The sequence below is a fragment of the Myotis daubentonii genome, chromosome Y (assembly GCF_963259705.1).
Source record: "Myotis daubentonii chromosome Y, mMyoDau2.1, whole genome shotgun sequence".
Taxonomy (NCBI): domain Eukaryota; kingdom Metazoa; phylum Chordata; class Mammalia; order Chiroptera; family Vespertilionidae; genus Myotis; species Myotis daubentonii.
In genome coordinates this window covers 6,932,785-6,955,656 of record NC_081862.1, presented here as the reverse complement: position 1 = coordinate 6,955,656, position 22,872 = coordinate 6,932,785, and the positions used below count along the sequence as shown (strand labels likewise).

The following is a 22,872-nucleotide window of genomic DNA, read 5'->3' as shown; positions in this document are numbered from 1 at the left end:
GCATATGTAGACTCCAGGTCAGTTTGGAGTGGAATGTGTTGAGGCAGGTGAAGTAAGCAGAATTGAATGGAGGCCCCTCCCCCCTCTGAGGCAGGGGAGAGGATAAGAGAAGTGTGGGGAGCCAGGCTCAGGCTTGGGGTGTCAGAAGGCAGCATTCTTGGTGTAGCTCCACCATGAGCTGGTCTCTCCTTCTGCTCAGCCTCCTCACTCAGGGCCCAGATGAGGCCTCCTTGGAAGGGACCGTGGGTTTGACTTGCCTGATTCTTTGCCCCCTCTTCAGGCTCACCAGGTCCCCAGCACTGCACCCACCAGTGAGTGCTTTTGCTGTTTTCAGGTTCCTGGGCCCAGTCTGCCCTGACTCAGCCTCACTCAGTGTCCAGGGCTCTGGGACAGTCAGTCTCCTCCACCTATGCCAGACACGGCGATGATTTTAGTGGTTAAGATCATGTCTCCTGGTACAAAGAATGACCAGGCATGGCCCTATACTGCTGGTTTATAAAATCCAAAAATGGCCATCAGTGATCCCTTCTTTATTCTCTTGCTAAAAATGTGGAAAAACAGCTATGCTGCCCAGGCTTGGGCTGCCATCGGATGATGGGGCTGATTAGTACTGTTGTTCACCACATGAGCCGTGGAACTATCCACAGTGGTACAAGTTTCTGGGAAAGTGATACCAACACCTGCCCTGGGATCACAAGCTCCCTCCTTGCTCTGAAGATGCTTCCCCACTCTGAGCAGGGACTCCTGCAACATGACCCTGAGGAAAATTCATTCTCTCTCTGTCCTTGCTCCTCTCCCAAAGCATTGAGAACAAAGCTTGTTTTCTTCAGATAGTGTCCTCTCTCACACACAATCCCAAAGGAAACTCTCTGTTACTGGTTCATTGTCTTTACTTGTGTTTTGTGCATCCAGATGACCACTCATTCAAACCTTTCATTGTAACAGCCACAAAGAGGCCCCTCATGTGCTTATTGGGCAGATTAACCACAATCCTCTGGAAAATCCTCACTTTAAATCCCTTAGCCTCTCATACATGTGCATACCACCTGGATTCATTTATCCTCAAATGAAGTGGGAATGAGAATAATGGAAAAATTTTATTTCCTTCTCTTCCTTTCTCCACTCCTTCTTATTTGATTTTCTCTATTTCTATGCTCCCAATACTTCCCAGAACCAAGGAAGGTTTGAGGCTGGGGTTTGAGTGAAAGGTTCTGTGTACTATCAGAATCACCTCTGAGCTCAGGTACCTAAATGATGCTTCTAGAAGCAGCCCATGGCTGCTTGGTTCTTGCAGAATATGTGGGAGGTGTCCCCATTCCTCAGGGGTCCCCAAAGATTTCCGTGATGCTGCCACACTTTTTCAGTGATAATACCAGTTAAAGTGCATTTAACACTACAAGTACACGTAACTATCAAGGCAAGAAGTTCAGGACTGTTAAAGGAAGCTGGGCCGATGTGCCACAAGCCCTGGTGTGTGACCTCATGATCCAAAGGCTATAAGTCCTCTCGGACTTTCAGCCCTGCAGATGTCAGCTCTTAGAAATGACATGGATGATCACCCTACTTGGAAATTAAATCTTTGCTATAATTTTCTCCATTTAAATCACTTGGTGACATTTTTCCAAGTACTGCTTTGTTTACCATCATGCTTTAATCATCCAAGCTGCAACAGTGACCCACGTGGACCCTCTCAAGTCATGTCACAGCACAGTGAGAAAGGGTCCCTGCTAATGAAGACGCGGAGAAGATCCTGAGCCCCAGCCCCACTCTCTGTAAAGCTGGTCAGAGGGGTGAGCCTGCATGTAGGGTGTGTGTGTTTGTGTTTGTGTGTATGTGTGTGGGGGGTGGGGGAGCAATATCCCTGTGCTGGACACCAGTAGGAACCAGAGAGTAATGGCTCTGCTGATCCTCCACCTTGGCATCTGAGATTGTTTGTGGACCCTGACTGTAACAGCAAGGCCCATAGGTTGCATGTTATTTCAATGTGCATAGGACTGTGGGAGCCCCCATTGGCCCTTCTAGTGTTTCTCCTCAAAGGTGGACCAGTTTTTCCTTTTGAGAAGGTAGTCACTATTTCATAAGAGGGACTATTACAAGGAGAAGAAGGACAAGCTTTTGGGTGATCAGGGTCTCTCTAATGAGACCTTGTTAGAGTAAGAAGCACACGGTTCCCTGGGTATTTGGAGTCTCAGATGGTAGAAATGGTCCCTGCATTTCTCAAGTAACACCATTGGACACCTGTTTAATATTTATCGGATGTGGAAGAAGGGTCATTTTTGATGGAAGGGATTAGAAGTGTTTTAGGTGTCACTATGGCCAATGTACCCAGCACTGTTCTCCCATAAGATTCAGTCAGAGACTCAGCACCACAGGGCATGACCTTTCATGTGTCACAGAACCTCCGTGTCAAGTGCCTCTCTCTTTATCATGTACTATTTTCAGATGTTTAATCTTTCTTCCTAATTGGCATTCTGAAAGGAAATTATTGTATTTCTTTGACCTGAAAGTATAGGTTTGAGAATAAATCTTAGTGTGTTTTAATGTATTTGTTTAGCTCTATTGGTTATTAACTATTGTTGCAAGTAGTCCTTTTGCCTACTCTGGCAACCGTCATGCTTAGCATGTCTATGTCACGTGTTATCATGTGGGCACATGGGTAGAGGAGGGTGTGAAATGAGAGTGGTTACTCCTGCAGCACTGGCTCTGGGCCCTGTGGTCCTGACAGAGCAAGGCGCAATGAACGAGGACAAGGTAGAACTCCATGAAGGTCAGAGGTCTGCTTCCTGCAGTAAGGATGAGGATAAGTGGAATGTGCCCAGGGCTTCCCATGCTTTTCCCAGGAGATGAGGATTCAGTCTACTTGGTCCACAGGTCCAGCTGATGGATTTCTGAACAGGTCAGGGATTAGTACCATTTCACTGTTACCTGACACCTAAGACATTACTGTGGAAACTGACTTAATGGAGCCCATACATGTTTAGGCACTGACACTGAAGCCATGGTATCACATAGAATATTGTCCCTGCCTAACATATCCAATTTACACCGCTCTACCCAATCACAGTTGTCTGACCTCCCTTAGCCAAGGTGTCACCACCCTTTGCTCTTCAGAATGTCTGTGCTGTGGTATGAACAACAACACAAACTTTGTGCCCTAGCTTTGTGGGAGCATCTTGATCCATAGTACTTCCAGTCATTACCTGAGGACAGTGCCATGTCAATCTGGAAAGGACCACTCGGTTCTGACTTGTCTGTTCTCCAAATCCAACTCTTCCAAAAGAATACACCACGCTAAACATCTCTCTGTGCATGAGTCAGATTTTGCCTCCAGAAGTCACTTGGCTCAGAGGTAAGGATTCTCAGTGGATCATGTAGGAGGTACGGTGAAAAACATAGTGTGTCCCAACTGACACCCTGCCACACTCTTAGGAGAAGACCTGGGATAGGGCTCCTTGCCAAGTCAACTCCCAGAATCTCAAACTCAGGATCCCACTTCCCGTTTTCCTCTCAGTGGCAATCAATCCTACTTAGCTTTCTCTTCATCATGGGTATTGTGACCTTCAACATTGTGGGAAGTCACTCTGTCTTTCTTTGATATCATTTTTTTTTCACCCATTTCTCCTCCTTCAATTGATTTTACTCAACGTCTAATATCTCCTCAAGCAAGGCAAAGTACTACCTCAGGAGCACTAACCCTCTGCCAAAACTACTTAGAAACAAGAAAAATGGTCCTAAGGGGACAGTTTGGTCCACCTCATGTGGCAGGTGACAGCCCATGCGAAAGGAAGTGGGATACAACGGTAACAGAGCTCAGATGGATGTAGGAGTTATCGAGGGACAGGTACTGAGCTGGATTGGACTTGAAAGAGTAAGAGAAGCAGACAGAGCAGAGTCTGCCACCTCCCTCTCAGCTGCCTTTTCTGGTGCTCCAGTAGAATTACCTGAGGCCTCCAGAGTGTGCTGCTGTCCTAATTTGGATAGGAAACTTGCTGTGGTTTACCCCTGACCTGTATGAAGTCCTCATTGGTGTTTACCAGGAGATTCCCTTGAGTCTGTGTCTGCCACAGGGGGTTATGCCCTATGTCTGATGCGTCCCAACATTTCAACTTCCCAATTTTTCTACTTCTGGAAGTGGCAATTAAGGGCCCTGAGCCTCAGACACTGTGCAGATTGGGACAAGGGGGTCATGAGGACTCATTGCAACTGAGAGTGTCAAGGAAAAGGCTAAGAATGAAAGGGTCCAGATTTTCCCTTGGTTCTTGGGTAACTCAGCGATTGGATGTTTTCCTAGACAACCTCAGTCACTGACCTCACCTTCCTCCTAATGTCACATGAGGGAAGTCCTCAATTCCTCAGACAAGAACCACGTTGATGCCCACAGGAGGTACGACAGGGGCATCCAATGTTGGCTCCAGGTGCCAGGTCTCAGTGTGTCCTTAGTAAGAAGAAACATGTCAAACTATTCCCATTCTCTCAGGTTGGCTCGCCAGATTGTGTTCTTGGTCTTTTCAGGGTCCTGTGTCCTGTCTGCCCTCTGTGTCTGGCACACCTGGAAAGTAGGTCACCATCTGCTTGCTGGAAGCAGTGATGGCACTGGGTGTTACATTTATGTCTCTGGTACCGTTTATGTATTTGACATGGACCCTAACCTCCTGAGTTATGGGGTCAACTTCAGGCCCTCAGGAATCCCTGAGCACTTCTCTGGCCCCAAGTCTGGCAACACAGCCATGCTGACCATGCCTGGGCTGCATTCAGAGGATGAGGCTGAACACTACTGTTGCTCACATATAAGGAGTGATACTCTTTACACTGTAGTGCCAGCTCATGGGACAGTGGGAACTAAACTGGCCCTGTGTTCACCGCACCCTTCCTGCTCTGAAGATGCTTCCACAGCTTTCATTCACAATGGGCTGGAGAAAAATTGCAGTTGCCTCTCTCACCATGGCACACAAACCGTCTCTCTAGCTTATTCTTTTGGGACAGTGACAGTTTCCTCTTTACCTGTGTGTCAAAGTCCCAGAATATGCAACTCTTTCCAACTCTTCATCTGCAGCCATGGCGAGAAGAGGGCATGCATGCATGGGGCCGTTTTACCATTCTCAGGAGCATCTCCACTTTAAGTGCATTCATCTCTACCACAGAGCAGAGCGCCAGAGATGGATTTTCTTCTACTGTTGCCCTCTTCAGTTCTGTGTGCTCAGGCTCTCTTGGCAGGATGGCCCTCCTCAGTGGGTGGTCCCTCTCTGGGCCCGTTGCTGAAAGAAGAGCAACTGAAAATCAGTGACTGTGTTGCTGAGGGACTAAGGAGAGTTAGGTGCTCTCAGTCTTTTGGTGTACCTCATTGTGACACCATAAACAAGGAAGCTGACAAGTAAAGGTCTGGAGTTGCAACTCTGTTTTACGGAGCATGTCCTGTCCCTTAGAGCAATGGACTCCAAATCTGGAGGCAGTTCTCACAATGCCTGTCTCCCCATCACCTGGTCCATTGGTCCTCAAACTCTGGCCTTGGGGCCACATGCGGCCCGCCGAAAACATTTATCTGGCCCTCTGGATGTTTTCGCTGCTGCTGTGTGCATAGGAATTTGTTCATAGTTTTTTTAAAAAACTATAGTCCAGCCCTCCAATGGTCTGAGGGACAGTGAACTGTCCCCCTTTTAAGAAGTCTGAGGACCCCTGGTCCTAGCTTTTCCAAAATGGCTCCCTTTTCTGCACAAGGAAAGAGCTACCTGGTGGGTGTGTCCTACTTTTGTCAAGGACCCTCAAGGTGTTTGTGATATGTCAATGAGCCAATCCAATTTCTACCTGGCACATATGTATTTCTGCTGTGCATATACAATGACAAGAACTGTTTGGGCATCTCAATCAGTAGGCATAGCACCAGAAAAACTACACTGTGACCAACTCTTCCCATTTTTCCAGAATTTTCCATGTTTTAGCACTAAAAGTGCCATATTGTAGCAAGGTCCTCATTCTCTGAAGATTAATATTATGGCTATCTTGAGTGGGCTACCGACTTCCCAGATTACACATTATTTCCAGATGTGTCTGTGAGGGTGTTCCTGGATGTGACCGGCATTTCATTGGCTGACTCAGTATAGAAGACACATTGCCCTTCCCGTGAGATTGAGCTCAAACAACCCACTTGAGGGTCTAAGCAGAACAAAAGGCCAGGGAAGAAGGAACTCACATCCACTTTGTCTCAAGGATTGAAGGGGGCATCGCATCTCACATTCTCCTGCCCTCAGACTTGAATTCACATCATCCTCACCCCTCATTCTCCGGCCTTTGTACTGAAATTGAATGGCAACACCAGCTTTACTGTCTCTCTAGCTTATAGGGCAGCTCATGGGACTTTCCTAACTCTGTAATCAATAACCATGTGAGAGTCAATTCTTCCAAATGGCTGGGCATATATCTAGGGTGGGGCAAACGTAGCTTTACAGTTGTTCATATGGAAAAGAATACCATATTCAATAAATAATAATACAGGCATAAACTCTGTGTTTCCCATACTCACAGCTGTAAACCTACCTGTGTGCCATCCGTGTGTTTCTGACTCAGGACAGACTGAGCCCAATGACAGAGCCGAGGGAATCAAGCCTGCCTTGGGGTGCCCTTACTTTCCTATTGCAAGAGTTACAGTGCTGAAGGCAGAGGAATCCTACGGCATCCCCCCATTGCTGTGTGGGACAAAGGTAACAAGAACATCGCAGGATGGCTGGGCTTAGGGCAATCCAATTCCTTCCCTTCTGGACCACTGGCAGAGCTGGAGATTGGTAATTCTCCCTCAACCCCTTCTTGATCCTGCTCTGTTGGGAGATGCTTACTGGCACTTCCAGAAAAGGAATTATCCTGACACAATAAACATTGACATAAACAGTAAACATTCTTTGTGTCCCACTTAGGAATGGCTCAGGATGCAGCTAATGAGACTCTAAACAGCAAAGGATAACAACAAAAGTACCTTTCCCAACTAAGGGCCCTTGCTGACCACTTGTGGCCTTAGATAGTGAATACCCAGCACCATGCTCTGCTCCTACTCCTGTCCTCCCTCCCGAGCTCATGACCAGGGCCTGGGACTCTCTGATCCACTTCATGATCCTTTAACTTCCTCCAGAAAAGTTTATGTTGGGCAAAGATGTGTGGCCCATGGTAAAGCCTTTCTTCTTGAAAGCACTGATACACCTTCGGACAGACCCCAGTCCATTTTTGAGAGGTGTTGACAGCAAGGTCTCCTTAATTTTTTCCCAACCTTGGTAGGAACGCCTTGGGACTTAGAAGTGATGGAAGCCACCTTCAATGCCCAGAGAAGATCTCTGACAGAGCATGGAACTCTCGACTCCCCACAGGTCTCTGGGTAATGAGAATCCCATGGAGCTTGGCCTAGAGGCTAGCTCATGTCAGCTATCCATAAGCCAGTGAACCATGATGATCAGGGTTGCTAACTTCTGGGTCCACTTCCATGGCTTCTGGTTTAGCAGTGATGGCAACTTGAAAACGTCACCTGTCTTCTGTGCTGACAATGGTAGGTGTCTGAGAAAATTGCAATGTCAGTGACTATTCAAGTCAAAGGTATTGAGAACCTATGGAACGGGAGCTAACATCAGGCCCCTGTCCTCCTGACGTATATGCAGCCCCTGTCCCCTGAAAACGTATAACATGTCCTTTTTCTTTCCATTTTTTTCATGGCAGTTATTTTTAAAAAATATTTATTGTTGAAAGTATTATATATGTCTGTTTCCTTCCCCCCAGCGACCCTTCCAGGCCACTCCAGCTCCCTTCCCCAGGCCCTGACCGCCCCCCATTGTCTGCTTCTGTGGGTTGTGCATACATTCACACAAGGTTCTTGGTTGGTTATCTCTCAGCCATCACCCACTCACCCTCCCCTGCCTTCCCTGTGACTTTCCACACTCTGTCCATGCTTCCATGTCTCTGCCTCCATTTTTTAAATCAATTTATTTTGTTCATGAGAGTCGAAATAAGAGTGAGGTCACGTGATGCTTGTCTAGCTCTGGCTGGCTTATTCCCTTAGCATAATGCTCTATAGGTCCACCCATGCTTAGCAAATGAAAGATTTCTTCCTTTTTTTTTCCTGCTGAGTAGTATTCCATTGTGTAAATGTACAGCAGGTTGTTTATCTTATCCATTCACCTCCTGATAGGCACTTAGGTGCATTCCAAATCTTAGTAATTGTAAATTGTACTGCTATGAATATAGGGGAACATATATTCTTTCTGATGTGTGTTTTGGGTTTCCTAAAATATATTCCTAGAAGTGAGATGGCAGGGTCATATGGGGGTTCCGTTTTTAATTTTTTTATGGACATGCTATTTTGTTTTTTATTATGGCTGCACCAGTCTGCTTTCCCATCATCATTGTGCTAGGGTTCCCTTTCCTGCACAACCTTGCCAGCACTTTTCATTTGTCATTTGTCCATGATACCCATTCTGACAGGAGTGAGGTGATTCCTCATTGTGCTTTTAATTTGCTCAATGTCCTTTTGGTTTCTGGTATGTTGAAGGCGCTCTTTACATATTGACCTTTATACTCTGCCTTCATATATAGGGTTTTGTAGTAGCTAAAAATTAGATTTGGCTCATAATTTCTGTTGAGTTCAAAGACACATTTATTTGACTTATCAAGAATAATTGATGGTCATTCCCTTTTTGCTACTTTCTAAGCACAACAACGTGTAGTTTTTGTAGACATTATTCCTCAATTTCTTCTTTCAACAGATATTTCCACATGTGCCTTCTGAGTGCTAATGGTTCTGAATAAGACAAACCCCCTATTTTATTGAGCAATGAGTTTTGTGGTAAAGATAACAGATATTCAAGGAAAAGAAAGTAAGTACTATTATGCACAAGAATGTTGAGAAGGAAAATATGGGTAGTAATTTATGTGGAATCAGTGGGGGCACTAGAACATGCTTTTATTCATAAAAAAATCAAGGGAACCAAGGGGTATTTGCTAAATCTTCAATGTTGGTAATGTGGCAGAGGTGCATAGATCTCGAGGAAATATTTTAGACCCAGAATATGTGAATGGCTCTTATGGTTGTCACTTTGTATCAGAGTCCCTGTGTGGCAGAAATGTTATTGGGATTTGTTTACAAAAGTAATACCAAATTTTCTTAGTAAAGTTGTTTATGTCGTTCAGTTACTATCCCATCAGTTAGGTTTACACAGACAACTTGACATTGGGACATCAGGGAATTTAAGCACTTACGATAATGAAAATACTACAGTTTAAAATGTTATATTAATGGACCCATTTAAGTAAAAATAGCTGTGTGATGTAAAATATTATAGATTATGTAAGGTTCCTATTTCAAAATAGAAAAGATGAAATCATTTAAAACTGTAAGGAAAGACATGCAATTCAAAAGAGGAATTTTTACTTCTAGCATTTTAACCAGAGAAATAATAAAAATAATACAGACTATAAGTAAAATAACCAATCACTCTGAATGAATGATTCAATACTTTATTTCCAAATTAGAGCACACTTGTAGACCACCTGTGCACACTTTAAAATAAATAAAAGCTGACAACACAAAAATGAAGTAAGAGAAAGCAATGCATGTAATCTCTCATCATATGGGAGACATGCAAAACTTTGCTTATTTCTAGAGGGCATTTGAATAACTTTTAATAATCAACATATATGGCCCACACGTTTTCCTCCACCTTAGTGGTTTCCTGAGACCCCACCCCATCTAATTGGCACCTCTAACCAAGCTGTCTGTAGCAGCTTTTCCATATGCATGGCCTTGCTTGGCTCAGGCTTCAGACTTTTCAACACCTATCAAACAAGCAGCAGCTGGCATCAGAAAAAAATGTTAAAAACAACCCAAGATCCAGCACTAGCAGCAATCTGCAATGCTTCATGCTGGGTCTCTCCTGGGCATTTCCAAGCCCAAGGCAAATAGCAGGCATCTCCAGACAGCCCCCTAGCTCCTGCAGGGTTTCCCTAGGCAGTGGCTGACTTTGCCTCTCCTGGGAGGCCCCAGGGACAGTGCACCTGCTGCACAGCTTCCAAACCTACCAGGTTACAGCTCTACACACCCACAAGGGATACACTCCAGGGGAAGACTCAGTGAGCATGAAAGCCCCACTGAACCAAGCCCTGCTCTATAGGAAGGTCTCATGCACAGCACCTCTCCCACTGTGGTTCAGCTGGTCCTCACAGCAAATTGGCTTGCAGGTCAGTTCCACCCAGGGATGCCAATAGCAATCAATGTTCACCTACAACAAGACTAAACACACAGCCCACACAGGTACACCTGGAGGTGCCAGCTCAGGTAACTGGGCAGGCTAAGGCACTAGGCCCTATAGGACAGCAATAACACAAGGACACTCTACCTAGTCAGGAGACACAGAAAATCTACCTAGTACATAGAAAAAAAAACAGGGAAGCACCCAAGATGCAGAGACAAAGGAATGAAATGTGAGCAAGCCAACTACTGCATACAGAGTTCAAGACAATGGTTATAAGTTTTCTCAAAGATGCTAATGAGAACTTCAAGGACGTATTGAAACAACAATCTTAGTGAGAACATTAACAAACCATAAAGAAGCTGGAAAGATGTTGCTATCTTTGTGTTGTTGGTAGCAGTGGACTGTAATTGTATTGGGCAAAGAGATCACAAGAGGCTGTGGAAGCAGCATCTCCTGCATTTCACCCTGCCTGGAAAGAGGCAGGGCTACAGAAGAGGAGACACTTGGCCTTAGAAGGCCTTTGGATGTTGTTCCATTCTTTCAGGGTGTTTTGGGAGATGGAGGGAAGAATGACAAACTTCTGATGAGAAGTCTTATAATTTGGCCAGAAAATAGGGAACTTGTACACTACAGGAGTGCAGGTGCCTGACATGAGCTCCTGACCCTTAGGCTCTCAACTCCCTTGGCTTGGCCATTCATTCACATAGACATGCCGTGGTCAGACAGAAGATAGCTGGCCTTTTCAAGATGAAGGCACTGCTTAACAGAAGCCATGGGGCCTGTCCTGAGAATGTGAATGTTTATATATGTGTGTCTGTGTGGGGGGCGGGGGCGGGCAGGGGTTCCCTCAGACCAGCCTACATCCTCTCCAATCCGGGATCACTGGCTCCTTATTGCTCACCTGCTTGCCTATCTGGTCACCCCTAACTGCCCCCCAAACCCTGTCAGCCTGTTGGACACTCACTGCCTCTGTGTGCCTGACTAATCATTCCTAACTGCCCCTCCTGCTGTCCTGGTCACCACCCACTGCCCCTCTGCTAACCTAATCTCCCTTCACAGCACCTGCTTGCCTAATCGCCCCCAAATACCCCCTGCCAGCCTGGTTGCCCCAACTGCACCCCAGCTTTCCACATTGGTCACTTCTAACTATCCCGCTGCTGGACTGGTCACTTCTTACTGCCACATACCCCGCTGACCTGGCCGCCCACAACTGCTCCCCTGCTGGGCTGGTTGTCCCATACTGTCCCCCTTGTCTGCCTGGATGACCCAAACCCAGCCTCCCGCCAGCCTATTCTCCCACACAACTTGCTGTGCAGTTGTTAGGTTGTCCCTCACTAAGCCCAGGCTGGCCTGCTCTTCTCACGGAGCCTGCTGTCTAGTCGTTTGGTCATTGCTCACTAACCCCCGTGCCAGTCTGGTCTCCCCATGCAGCCTGCGTGTTCAGTTGTTTGGTTGTCCCTCGCTAACACCCTGCCAGTCTGGTCATAGGCAGCCATCTTGTGATGATGTGACGATTAATTTGCATATTACCTCTTTATTATATAGGAGCATGGCATTGTAATCTGAGAAGGTACTTGATATGAATTCCATCTCATTGAATTTAAAGAGAGCTTGCTTGTGTATCAACTGGTCTATCTTTGAAAAGGTCCTATGTACACTTAAGTAGAATGTATATTCTATAGCTGTGGGGTGAAATGTTCTGAAGATGTTTATTAAGTCTGTCTGATCTAGTGAGTTGCTTAGGATTGTTGTTTCTTTCCTGATTTGTTTTTTTGCCTAGAGGATTTATGCAGTGGTGTCAGGTATTAAAGCCCCTACTATGATTTTATTGCTGTTGATCTCTCCCTTGATATATTCCAGTTTTTTGGTTTTTTTATGTATTTGGTGCTTTTGAAATGGATGAATATATGTTTACCAGAGGTACATTGTCTTGTAATCTTGACCCCTTTAGTTATATGATGTGGCCTTCCTTTTCTCTTTTGATGGCTTCCACTTTGTGGTTTATTTTGTCAGGTATAAGTTTTGTTTCCCCAGCTTTCTTTTCATTTCCCTGTTCCAAAAAACTATTTTTCCATCTGTCCACTTTCAGTCTGCATGAGTCCCGTGTACTGAGGTGGGTCTCTTGAAGACAGCATATATATGGGTCATGTTTCCTTCTCATTTCAGCCACTCTGTGTCTTTTGAATGGAGCATTTAGTCCCTTTATGTTTAAGATAATTGTTGATAGGTACTTGTTTTAGCCATTTTTGTTCTTTCTCCTTATAGTCTTTCTTACCCTTCTATTTCTTCTTTTTATGACAGACCCTTTAGCATTTCTTCTTAATCATAAACTCCCTTAGCCTTTTTGTTTGTTTGTTTACTTTGTCTGTGAAACTCCTTAAATCCCCTTCAAATATAACTGATAGCCTGGCTGGATAGAGTAATCTTGGATTCAGTTCCTTCCTTTGCACCAATTTTTATACTTCCTCCCATTCACTCCTAGCATGATGTGTTTCTGTTGAGAAATCATTTGATAATCTAATGGGAGATCCTTTGCAGGTAACTCTCTGACTGTGTCTTGCAGCCATAAGATTCTGTTTGTGCTGTTACCATTATAATAAAAATGTGTACTCATCTTGTTTGAGACTCTCTGTGCTTATGTGAGGTTTTTCTTCCCCATATCAGTGAAGTTTTCTGTCACTGATTCTTCTAATAGGATTCCTAATCCTTGTTCTGCTTCTTGTTCTTCTGACACACCTATTATACAGAAATTAATTTCATTCATGATGTAGCAATGCTCCCTTAGGCTCTCCTCCCGGTTTCTAACTTTTCTCCAATTGCTATTCAGATTGTATTGTTCCCTGTTTGTCTCTGCCCTGTCTTCTAAAGCAGCAATTTGGGAGACAGAGGGGCTCCTGGGGGCAGCACACTTCCTCTCAGCTCCACTAGGGAGTTTTTACTGCAGGCCCCTGAGGATTCAAAGTGCACCCCAGGGCCTTTGCACCAGGAAGACAGGGCAAACAGGATGGCCCAGGAGGCTTTTAGCTTCCTCTCGGTGCAGGAAAGTTGTGATACCCAGGATATAAGCGCACAGGAGGTTCAGAGGACAGCTTTGGGAGTGGAGAGGGAGGACTTCATGCAGGTTGGGGAGGCTGACACCCTGGAGCTGAGGTTGGACACAGACCAGCAGGCTTGGCTTTATCTTGAGTGCAGGAAGGGGAGGACTGGGTGATTGCAGAGCAGTGTGTGCAGGGAGAGGAGAGTGAGGTGCAGCAGGGAACCTAGAGTGAGGAGCAAGGGGAAGACAAGGATGGCCTGGGGGAGGAGGTGCAAGCACAGGCTCAGTTTGTCCTGTGGACAGAGGGCCTTCTGCAGGTGGTGCCATGGCAGGCCACGTGGACTGCGGAGGAGGTTTTCCTAGATCGGCAGGTGGGGAGGCAGGAGGAGGTGGTGAGTGAAGAGCTGGGGTTCCAGGCACAGGCTCCAGGTGACCTGCAAGGGAGTGACCACCAGGAGGAGGGGTGGATGGAGGAGCAATTAATTGCAGGGGAACAGTTTGTCCTGCAGGAAAGGGTAGGGCAACATGAAGGGAGTGGAACAGGTGGAGCCACAGTCCTAGGCCAAAGCAAAGCCAGAAGAAGAGCAGCCAGTGCAGCAGGAGCAGGCCCAGTCAGGGCCTGCTGCTAAGTTCACCAGGTCCCCTCTGGAGGTGCTCGAGGCCCTCCAATTAGAGGTGGAGCCTGTCAATGAGCAAGCCAACAGGGCCTTCTCTCGACTCAGGTGCAGGACTCAGCAGAGGCTCAAGCCCTATATCCAATGGAGAAGCCTCAATTTCTGGTGCATCCCTGGGTTCTAGCTCACAGCTGTATCCTTGATGGTAGAGGAGCAGGATCACAAGGAGCATGGGACAGTGCAGGGGAACAGTGTAAGTGGGGATGGTTCCCATAGCAAAGAACATTGAGGACAAGCTCGGGACAGTGCACCCCAGTCTGGCCGAGGATCCTGGAGACACCCTCTTTCTTATACAGGCACCATAGAAGCGGTACCTGGGAGTGCAAAGAAGAGCTCCATGGTGAAGGCATGCATACACCAGGGGCTTATGGCCACAGACAGGGCTGTGTTGCATGGGCTCTTCTGGGACTAACTAACGCTGCCCTGCAGGCCATCCGTATGTCCAATTCCTTAGTCAAAAGCAGGAATGTGTGATGTGTAACCTGTCAAGCCCTCAGCAAAAAACAATCTGGTGGGCATCAGGGTCTGTCAGGAAACAGAGTGGTGCTGTGCCCCTTTCTGGCTTTCATGGAGAAGGAGTGGCCTTAAGGGAAGGAGAGTCCAGGCCAGGCTGCTCTTTCTAGCTGGTCCATGCCCAGCTACCAGGGTGCAGGCTCTTTGACTCAAAGCAGTTTGTCAACCACCCAGAGTTGTTGGCCATGTCCAGCGTCAAAGATGACAACATGCACGGGCACATGGTTGATTTGAAGGTCAGGCCTCCTGTTCCAAGGAGTGGTGGAAGGAAGGTGGGAAAATGGCCTGTCCCTGAAAACAGCTACAGTCAGGAGCCCTGGGTTGCGACTTCAATCCATGGATCCACTTTCCTTCTGCAGGTGAGGGAAGTCAGGCATCCCTGGGGTTGCTGCACCATTAGTCTGTGCTTCCACAGCAACCCCTATTTCCGCAACCATGTGATTGTGAAGGAGTATCTCATCACCCTCACAGGTAAGAGGAGGCTCCCTGCAAGGGCTGCAGCTGGTGGTGGGCAGGGTTGTAAGGAAATGTGCCCAGCTTCACATACCCCTCTCCTGCAGGATACAGGGTGTTCTGTGCCACACCCATTCATTGGTCCCAGCATTGTGAATGAGAAGCCTCCAGCCACAGGCACCAGGACAGCAGCCTCAGCTTCTTCTACTGGTTCTCTGACCACAGTGTGGCAGGATAAGGCAGGATTGCTGAGGTGGGATGTCACTGGCCATGCCAGCATACTGCTTCCTGTGTCTGCCTGCTGCTTGGGTTTCTATTTGGGTCCCTGTACTCCCCTGACCCATGTTTGGTTGCCCTACCAGATCATCAACAAGGACCTGTGGTTCAATCCCCTGAAGTACTATGAGAGAATGATGGCCCTCAGTGAGCGGACAGGACGGTTGAGGAGGGGCTGCCTGGGCTCTCCCCTGGTGTGCTGCCAGGTTTCTGGGCCATTACTTCTCTCTCAGGGACACCTGGATGCTGGGAGGGATACAACCTGTGACACCAGGGCCTCCGGATATGGGCCTGAGACAGGAACTACCAGCACAACAAGGGCAGTGCAATTACAGCTCAGGCAGGGGGCTTAGGCAGGAGGAGGGAGTGTGCATGTCCACTGTCACTCAGAGTCAAAGCAGATTACCTCAGCCACTCCTCTGAAATCTCCCTCTAGGCCGCCCACAGCACCTTCAGGCCTTGCCACCTACCCCTCAACAGGTGCTGGCATGACATGTTCTTCCTATACTCATTTCAACAGGTGTCTGCGAATCTTCCTCATGCTGAGGCCCAGGCTGCTGTGCTGCTACGCCACATTGCTCTATTGCTGCTCACCACCATCTCCTATTTCCCCAGGTCTCCTCTTCCTCCTGGGGCCAGTGGGATAAGCCTGCTCCTTATCAGTATCTTAGGGTGCAAAGTGTGGGTCACAGAGCTGGAGGAATCCTTGTTTTTCAGCCATGTCAGAGGTTTTACAATCCTTTTATCCATTTATGTGTTCCAAGGAGAATACCTCATTTGTTTACCCTCCCTAACTGGAAAACAGGGCAGCACGACATTAGGAAATAACACACTGTTTCATTTTGTTGGCATTTCACATTAAAGACTTTATGCACTTTTGGTCATAGACACCCTGGGAAATTTAGGGCCATGAATATAACTCAACATCCAAACAGATTGCTTTTATGTGTTTGTAGTAAAATCAGACAAGAAATCTCATGTTGCAGAACACTTTCTTCTGAAAATTTGTGTAATGTTAGTGTTTAAGGTTTTACAAAAAGTAATATATATGTCTCTTTTTTTCTACTGACCTCCCCCCGGCCTCCCCTATCTCTAGTCTCTTGTTTTTGTCACCCACTCCCAGTGTCTTTCCTCTGTTGGTCTGTTGGTTGTGCTTATATTCTGAATATTCTAACAATAGAATATGTAAAATTTAAACATTTCAGTATATTGTAATTTAAATCAGCACTTATGAAACAACCTTGAATAATTCAAACCTTGCCTCCAATCCTGAAACTTCATAATGGTACCTACAATTCTTGATGCTTCCGCCAAACCTACCATTTGCTTTTACTCATTCTTAAATAACAGAAGCCAAATTCTTTACAATAAAATGTTGTCTGTACCTTAACATTTTTAATTTTAGTGTCTAATTCTTCTGTGACAGGGTCTTCCCCCCTGACTGCTGGAGTGCCCAATCAGGTGAGCTACTGTAGTGCATGAATCACTCTCTCTTGCATACGTGGTGTATCCTGTGATCACCGCCAGCACCACACTCAGGACCTCTTACAGTGGTGCTCCATTGGCTGTTGCAGTAATTGCTGTGCCCCCATCATACCCATCTCCTGTGTGGCTGTAATAATCATCACAGGGACTGGACCACCATAAGTCAGAGGGGGCCTTCATGCTGGTGGTGCTCCAACTGAGCCTCCTGTAAAGTCAGTGACCAAATAACAATACTTGAACCTCTTTACGAATGATTTTATGTCAGTATGACATGACACTAGCAAAGTCTTAACTACTTTGAAAACCTATGCTTTTATCTGCCTAAGCTAAAAAGGTGTCAATGAGGCTGAGGTAGACAATGGAGCTTACGTTCATTTAAAATACAGCTGAAGAATAATGTTTTAAGTTAAATAATTATTATGAATGAATATGAAGGCAATGCAGCCTCTTGAAATGGGCTGAAATTCTGACCTTCATGTTATTTCTATGGTTCACGCTGTCCAATGCTCCTTCTGATTAAAATGTTAAATTACCCCTTTGGCTGCTGTGCCTAAGTCGTTCTAGCACCAGCCTTGGCACTGCAGTATCCGCTATTTCATTCCAGGTCAAGGGCATGTTCCTGGCTTGTAGTTAAACAATGGATGTTTCCTTCTCTCCCTCTCCCTCTCCCTCTCCCTCTCCCTCTCCCTCCCACTTCCCTTCCATGCTTTCTGTTGAAAAAGGTAAACAACAGCAAAGATCCTATAATGTGGATTAGCAACAACAAAACACACAGATACATCATGCCACTTAAATATAATAAAACCAACATGGAAAAAATTCTCCAGGCACCTAAAAGTGACTGAAAATCCCAATGCACCAATGTCTAAGGGGAAAAGAGATGAGAGGCTGCAAGGCCACAACACAGGTGTAGAGTTGGTAGGGGCCTTGAAAGAGGCTGGTGACCCAGCTTCCTGCCTGAGTAGGTCCTTATGGTACAGAGCCCCAGTTTTAGTTTTCAGAGTGGTGGTGTTGACTTTAATAAAGGGAGATCTGCTCACTGCTTCTGCAATAACACAGAGGCCCCCAGCTTTCTCCTACCTGCCTCCTGTTCCTCTGCTCCTTGCTCATCTCTCCCGCAGGCATGATGGTCATCTTTCATATTCACCATGTCAGGCACCTTCCCTGCCCCAGACTGAGGGTCAAAGTATGTAGCAACAGGAACTGACATTGACCATCTAGCTGCACCACCCTGCCGAGAGAGCTTCAGAGCAACAGCCCCGCTGGGACTGGGAAAACACCATGCCCTAGGAAGTATTTGAGGCTTGGGCCCAGTGGCCTCCTCTCACCACCACATGCAGGTGGCTGTGATATTCCTCCTGTGGGCCATCTGCCTGTGCTTAAGCTCCGCAGGTATTGGGAAGCGGATGTCCTCTGTTCCAGACAGGGATTCTGCCAGGATATGGCGGTTGGTAGGGGATCCTCTGCTGAAAGGCACACCCTTATCTTGTCCATGAGTGCTGTTACTGTGTGAGGTGGGACGTCTTGGGGTACAAGATGTATCAAAAGAGATTTTATTCCCGACACCTGGGTGCCGGTGGGTTGAGACAGAGAAAGTTATCAGTCATGAGTGCAGAGAGAGAATTTTTATTTATTTTGCTGGCTGCAAGCCACTCTGCTGACATGATGGTCTGGTATGTCCTTGGTTCCTCCCATGCCAGGTGTCTTCTGGTTATCTGGGCTATGCTGTGCTCAAGGCTGCAAGCTTGCTACAAGATATCTGCTAAGAAAATAAAGGTTTTCTCTGCCCTGTTTTATTCTCTTATACACTTTAAACAGCCCTTCAGAAGGGAGAAGTAGATGGTATAAAATGGAGGACTGGGATGCCTGGGTGAAAAGGGAAACTCACAGCACCCACAAAGTGGCTCAGGATTACTAATCTTAACAACTGAGGAGGGAGATGTTGACAAGGCATGACAGAGGATGGCAGGTGGGTGATGCATAGTGGTTGGCACCCAGGACCGATAATGGGTAAAGTGGTGATGCATGCAAGACAGAGAAAGGATGGGTGCTAAGAGATGATATGCACACACGCATAGCAGACAGATGCCCTGAGAGAGAAAGTCAACAAATGCTGGTCTTCACGTCTTGCAACCTTGTTATTGTGCTTTGGCTACACTTTTGATCTTATATTTAAGTTAATTTGTGTGTATACGCATTATGACATATATTAAGTTGTTGATCTTCAATGACTTTTAGTACATAGCTCACTTACATCCCTGTCCTTTATTTGGAGAGCCTGTTTTATGATACATTGAAGGGGGTTAGTACATATTCACCCTTTTACTTTACCTTTATCTTTTAGGATTTGTCAACAGCCAAGAGTTGGATTTCTCTCATGATTTTTCTTGAGTTCAGAAGGCCATTTATTTGATTTATGAAGAATGGTTGATGTTGTTTCCCTAGTTTCTAAGCAGAAGAAATGTAGTTTGTGTAGATATTATTCCTAAGTGTCTTCTTTCAAGTGATGTTTTGTAGCCTACACAATGATTCTGAATAAGACAAAATCCCTACTTATTGGGCACTTCTTTTCTATGGTAAAAATAACAAACATGCAAGGAAACGTAAATAAGTACAATCATGAACAAAAAAGATAAGAGGAAAAATATAGGGGGTAATTATTTTTAGAAGTTATATTGGTAGGAGATAGTGTTTCTATTCATAAAATTAAGGGGAACAAGAGATGTTTGTTGAATCTCAAATGTCGGGAAGGAGACTGTGGTATATACATCTGTGGAAAACATTTTGGACCCAGAAAGCTCAAGTGATTCCTTCAGGTGGGAACTGTGTCCAGTGGCTGTTTAGTTTGTGTCGCTGCCCATCAGTACCAGACATCTTGGTGGAATATGTGACTTTGGATTTGTTTACCAAAATAATTCCAGACATCCAAAGAGTTTTATGTGGAGCAATTACAATGACCTGAGTTATGTTTACACATGCCATGTTGATTTAGCTAAAATATCAACCATCATGAAGTTATTGGGAGACTGGAGAATTTAGGAATGTATGTTAATCAAATTACTATATTTAAAAGGTATAATTCTAGGAACACATTTTTAAAAAATTCTTTATTTTTTAGAGGATTACATATAGCATTACACATGTCTTCTTTTCCCCATTGTGCACCTGTACCCCCAGCACATGCCCTTTCCTCCCCTAGTGTCTATGTCCATGGTTATGCTGATATGCATGCATACAAATCCTTTGGTTGATCTCTTACCCCCTAGTCCTGCCTTCCCTCTGAGGTTTGACCACCAGTTCCATGCTTTTGTGTCTCTGAGTCTATTTTTGTTCAATAGTTTATGTTGTTCATTGTATTCCACAAATGAGTGAGGTCATGTGGTATTTATCCTTCTCCAAAGGCCCTTTTTTTCTCAGCATAATGCTCTACATGTCCTTCCATGCTTTGGGGAATGGTAAAAGTTCTTCATTTTTTACAGCAGTGTATTGTTCCTATGTGTATATGTGCCACAGATTTTAATCCATTTATCTGCTGATGGGCACTTAGGCTTCTTCCAAATCTTAGCTATTATGTATTGTACTGCTATAAATATGTGGTTGCACATGCCCTTTCTGATTGGTGTTTGTCATTTCTTGGGATATGTTCCTAGTAGTGGGACTACTGGTTAAAATGGGAGCTACATTTTTTAACTTATTTGAGGAAACTCCATACTGTTCTGCAAAGTTGCTATACCAGTCTGCATTCCCACCAGAAATGCAAGAGGATTCCTTTTACACCCCAACCTTGGCAGCACTTGTTGTTTGTTGAATTTTTGATGATAGCCATTCTGACCATTGTGAGATGGTATCTCATTGTCCTTTTGATTTGCATCTCTTGGATGATTAATGGTTTTGAGCATGTTTTCATGTGTCTCTTGGCTTTCTGTATATGCACTTTCAAAAAGTGTCTTAGTCCTATGCCCATTTTTTATTGGAATGTTGACCTTCCTTTTGTTTAATTGGATGAGTTCAGTATGAATTTTGGAGAATAGGTCCTTATAGGATATAACATTGGCAAATATCTTCTCCCCGATAGTGGACTTCCTTGTTTTGTTGTTGTTGTTGTAGTATTTGTTGGCTGCTTCTTCTCTGCAGAAGCGTTTTAATTTGACGTCGTCCCATTTGTTTCTTTTCTCCTCATTTTTCATTGTCCTAGGAGCTGTATCAGTAAAGGTATTGCTGAGACAGATGCCTGCTATTTTGCTGCCTATGGATTCTTCTAAGATTTTCATGATTACCCACTTACGTTTAAGTCCTTTATTCATTCCCAGTTTATACTTGTGTATGGTGTAAGTTGGTGGTCTACATTAATTTTTTTTGCATGTGTCTGTGCTATATGTCCAACACCAATTATTATTATGTTTTTATTTTGGCTTTGTAATATAGTCAATGAAACAAAATAAAATTTCCTCTATGTTGATTGAGTCATACTTTCTCTAAATCTGTCCTTTAAAAAAATCCCCTGGGGCACAGTCCCATCCGTTCTTTGATTTTCCTTCCACTGATCCCAAACCACAGCTGTAGTCTGCGTCCTTTCAAAGGACAAAAGCAGACCCAGAGGCCTCAGGGCCGCCCGCAGCATGTTCCTGCCCTCGTGAGGTGCAGCGCCCATCACCATCTGGACCATGGCTGCCAGGGACAGTCAAAGCCTGAGTATCAAAGTGGCAGCATGTCATCACCTTCACCTGCCTGTCCCAAGAAGCACAAAACCAGTCCTCCCAGCCAGTGCTCTGGGGACCGGCCTTCAGGGCGATGTGGGGGCGCTGTCCCCTGGCAGCCAAGCGTCCGAGGCTTCTCTTTAGACAGGCCTGGGCCAGGGCCTTTGGGGATCTCTGTGTCCATGGTAAAAATCCGAGTGAGATCAGACACAATGTTATCAATGATTGGCTTGGTAAGGTCGCCACTAAACACCTGCCACCATGGCTTCTCGGCCTCTGCCTCGGCGGGCACCTGGATCCCATAGACCTGCAGGGCCAGGTGGAGCACCGCCACCGCTATGTGCTGAGCCTGGAACAGGACGCGGTAGCTGTCCTGCAGCAGGGCCCAGGCAGTGACGGAGATGGGGGTCTGTTGCCAGCAGTAATGATTCAGCCAGTTCTTGAGTTAAATCAGGTAGTGGAGCAGGTACCTGTGTGGGTGCTGAAAGGAGACTTGGAAGCGCAGTACCCGCAGCACAAGGAGCTCGCACTGCACAATGCTGTCCCGGATCACCCAGAATCAGAAGTCCATCTCCAAGGGTTCCCTGCCAGGGTGGAAGTACCTGTTGGACACATTGATGATGTCACGGGTTCACAGGGGCTGTTCTTCCACTTTGCCAGCCAAGTAAAGGGCAGACATGGCCACCAAGTAGGGGTCATAGGTGTCCAGGTTGATCTCGCAGAAAAACATGGTAAATGGCACAGGCGGTGGTGAGGGGAATGCACTGCATCCCTAGCTTGACACCTGCCTCCATGATGAATGTTGTCACGGGGAAGTGCACCCTCACCTGGGGTGAGGGCCACCCCTTGGCGCCCGGAGCTGTGTCCTCCTGTCTGCAACTGTCCAGGCTAAGGTCCTCCATGGGGCCCCAACCTGAGGCCCCAAACCCCTCTGAAGGGCAAGTGTTCCCAGCGCGGGGCCAGCGCCAGCAGAGTACTAGCGCCCGCCCCTGCAGACCTACCCCCACCCCGCCCAGGCGGGACGGCCACCCTGGTTCCAACACCAATTATTGAAGAGATTGTATGACTCCATTCTATGTGTTTGCCTCCTTTGTCAAATATTTATTGAGCATAATGGTTAGGGTCGACTTCTATGTTCTCTGTTCTGTCCATTGGTCTATATGTCTGTTTTAGTGCCAGTAACAGGCAGTTCTGAGAATGGTGGCTTTGCAATATAGCTTGATATCTGGTATTGTGATCCCCCCAACTTTGTTCTTCTTTGTCCAGATTGCTGTAACTCTTTGCGGTCTTTTTTAATTTCATAGGAATTTTTGGAAACTTTCTTCTAGGTCTGTGAGATATGCCATTGATATTTTAATGGGGAATACATTAAAACTGTACATTGCTTTGGGTAGTATGAACATTTTAATGATGTTGATTGCACCAATCCATGAATATGGTATGTTCTCTATTTGCTTTATTCTTCCTCTATCACTTTTTTCAATTTCCTGTAGTTTTCCAAGAACAGGTCTTTTACC

The 22,872-nt window shown here is 45.9% G+C and overlaps 1 pseudogene; it reads right to left on the bottom strand.

The window, feature by feature from the left end:
• Positions 1–21,353: 21,353 nt before the first annotated feature.
• LOC132225639 (cyclin-Q-like) lies at positions 21,354–22,257 on the bottom strand (annotated as a pseudogene).
• Between the last annotated feature and the right edge of the window lie 615 nt (positions 22,258–22,872).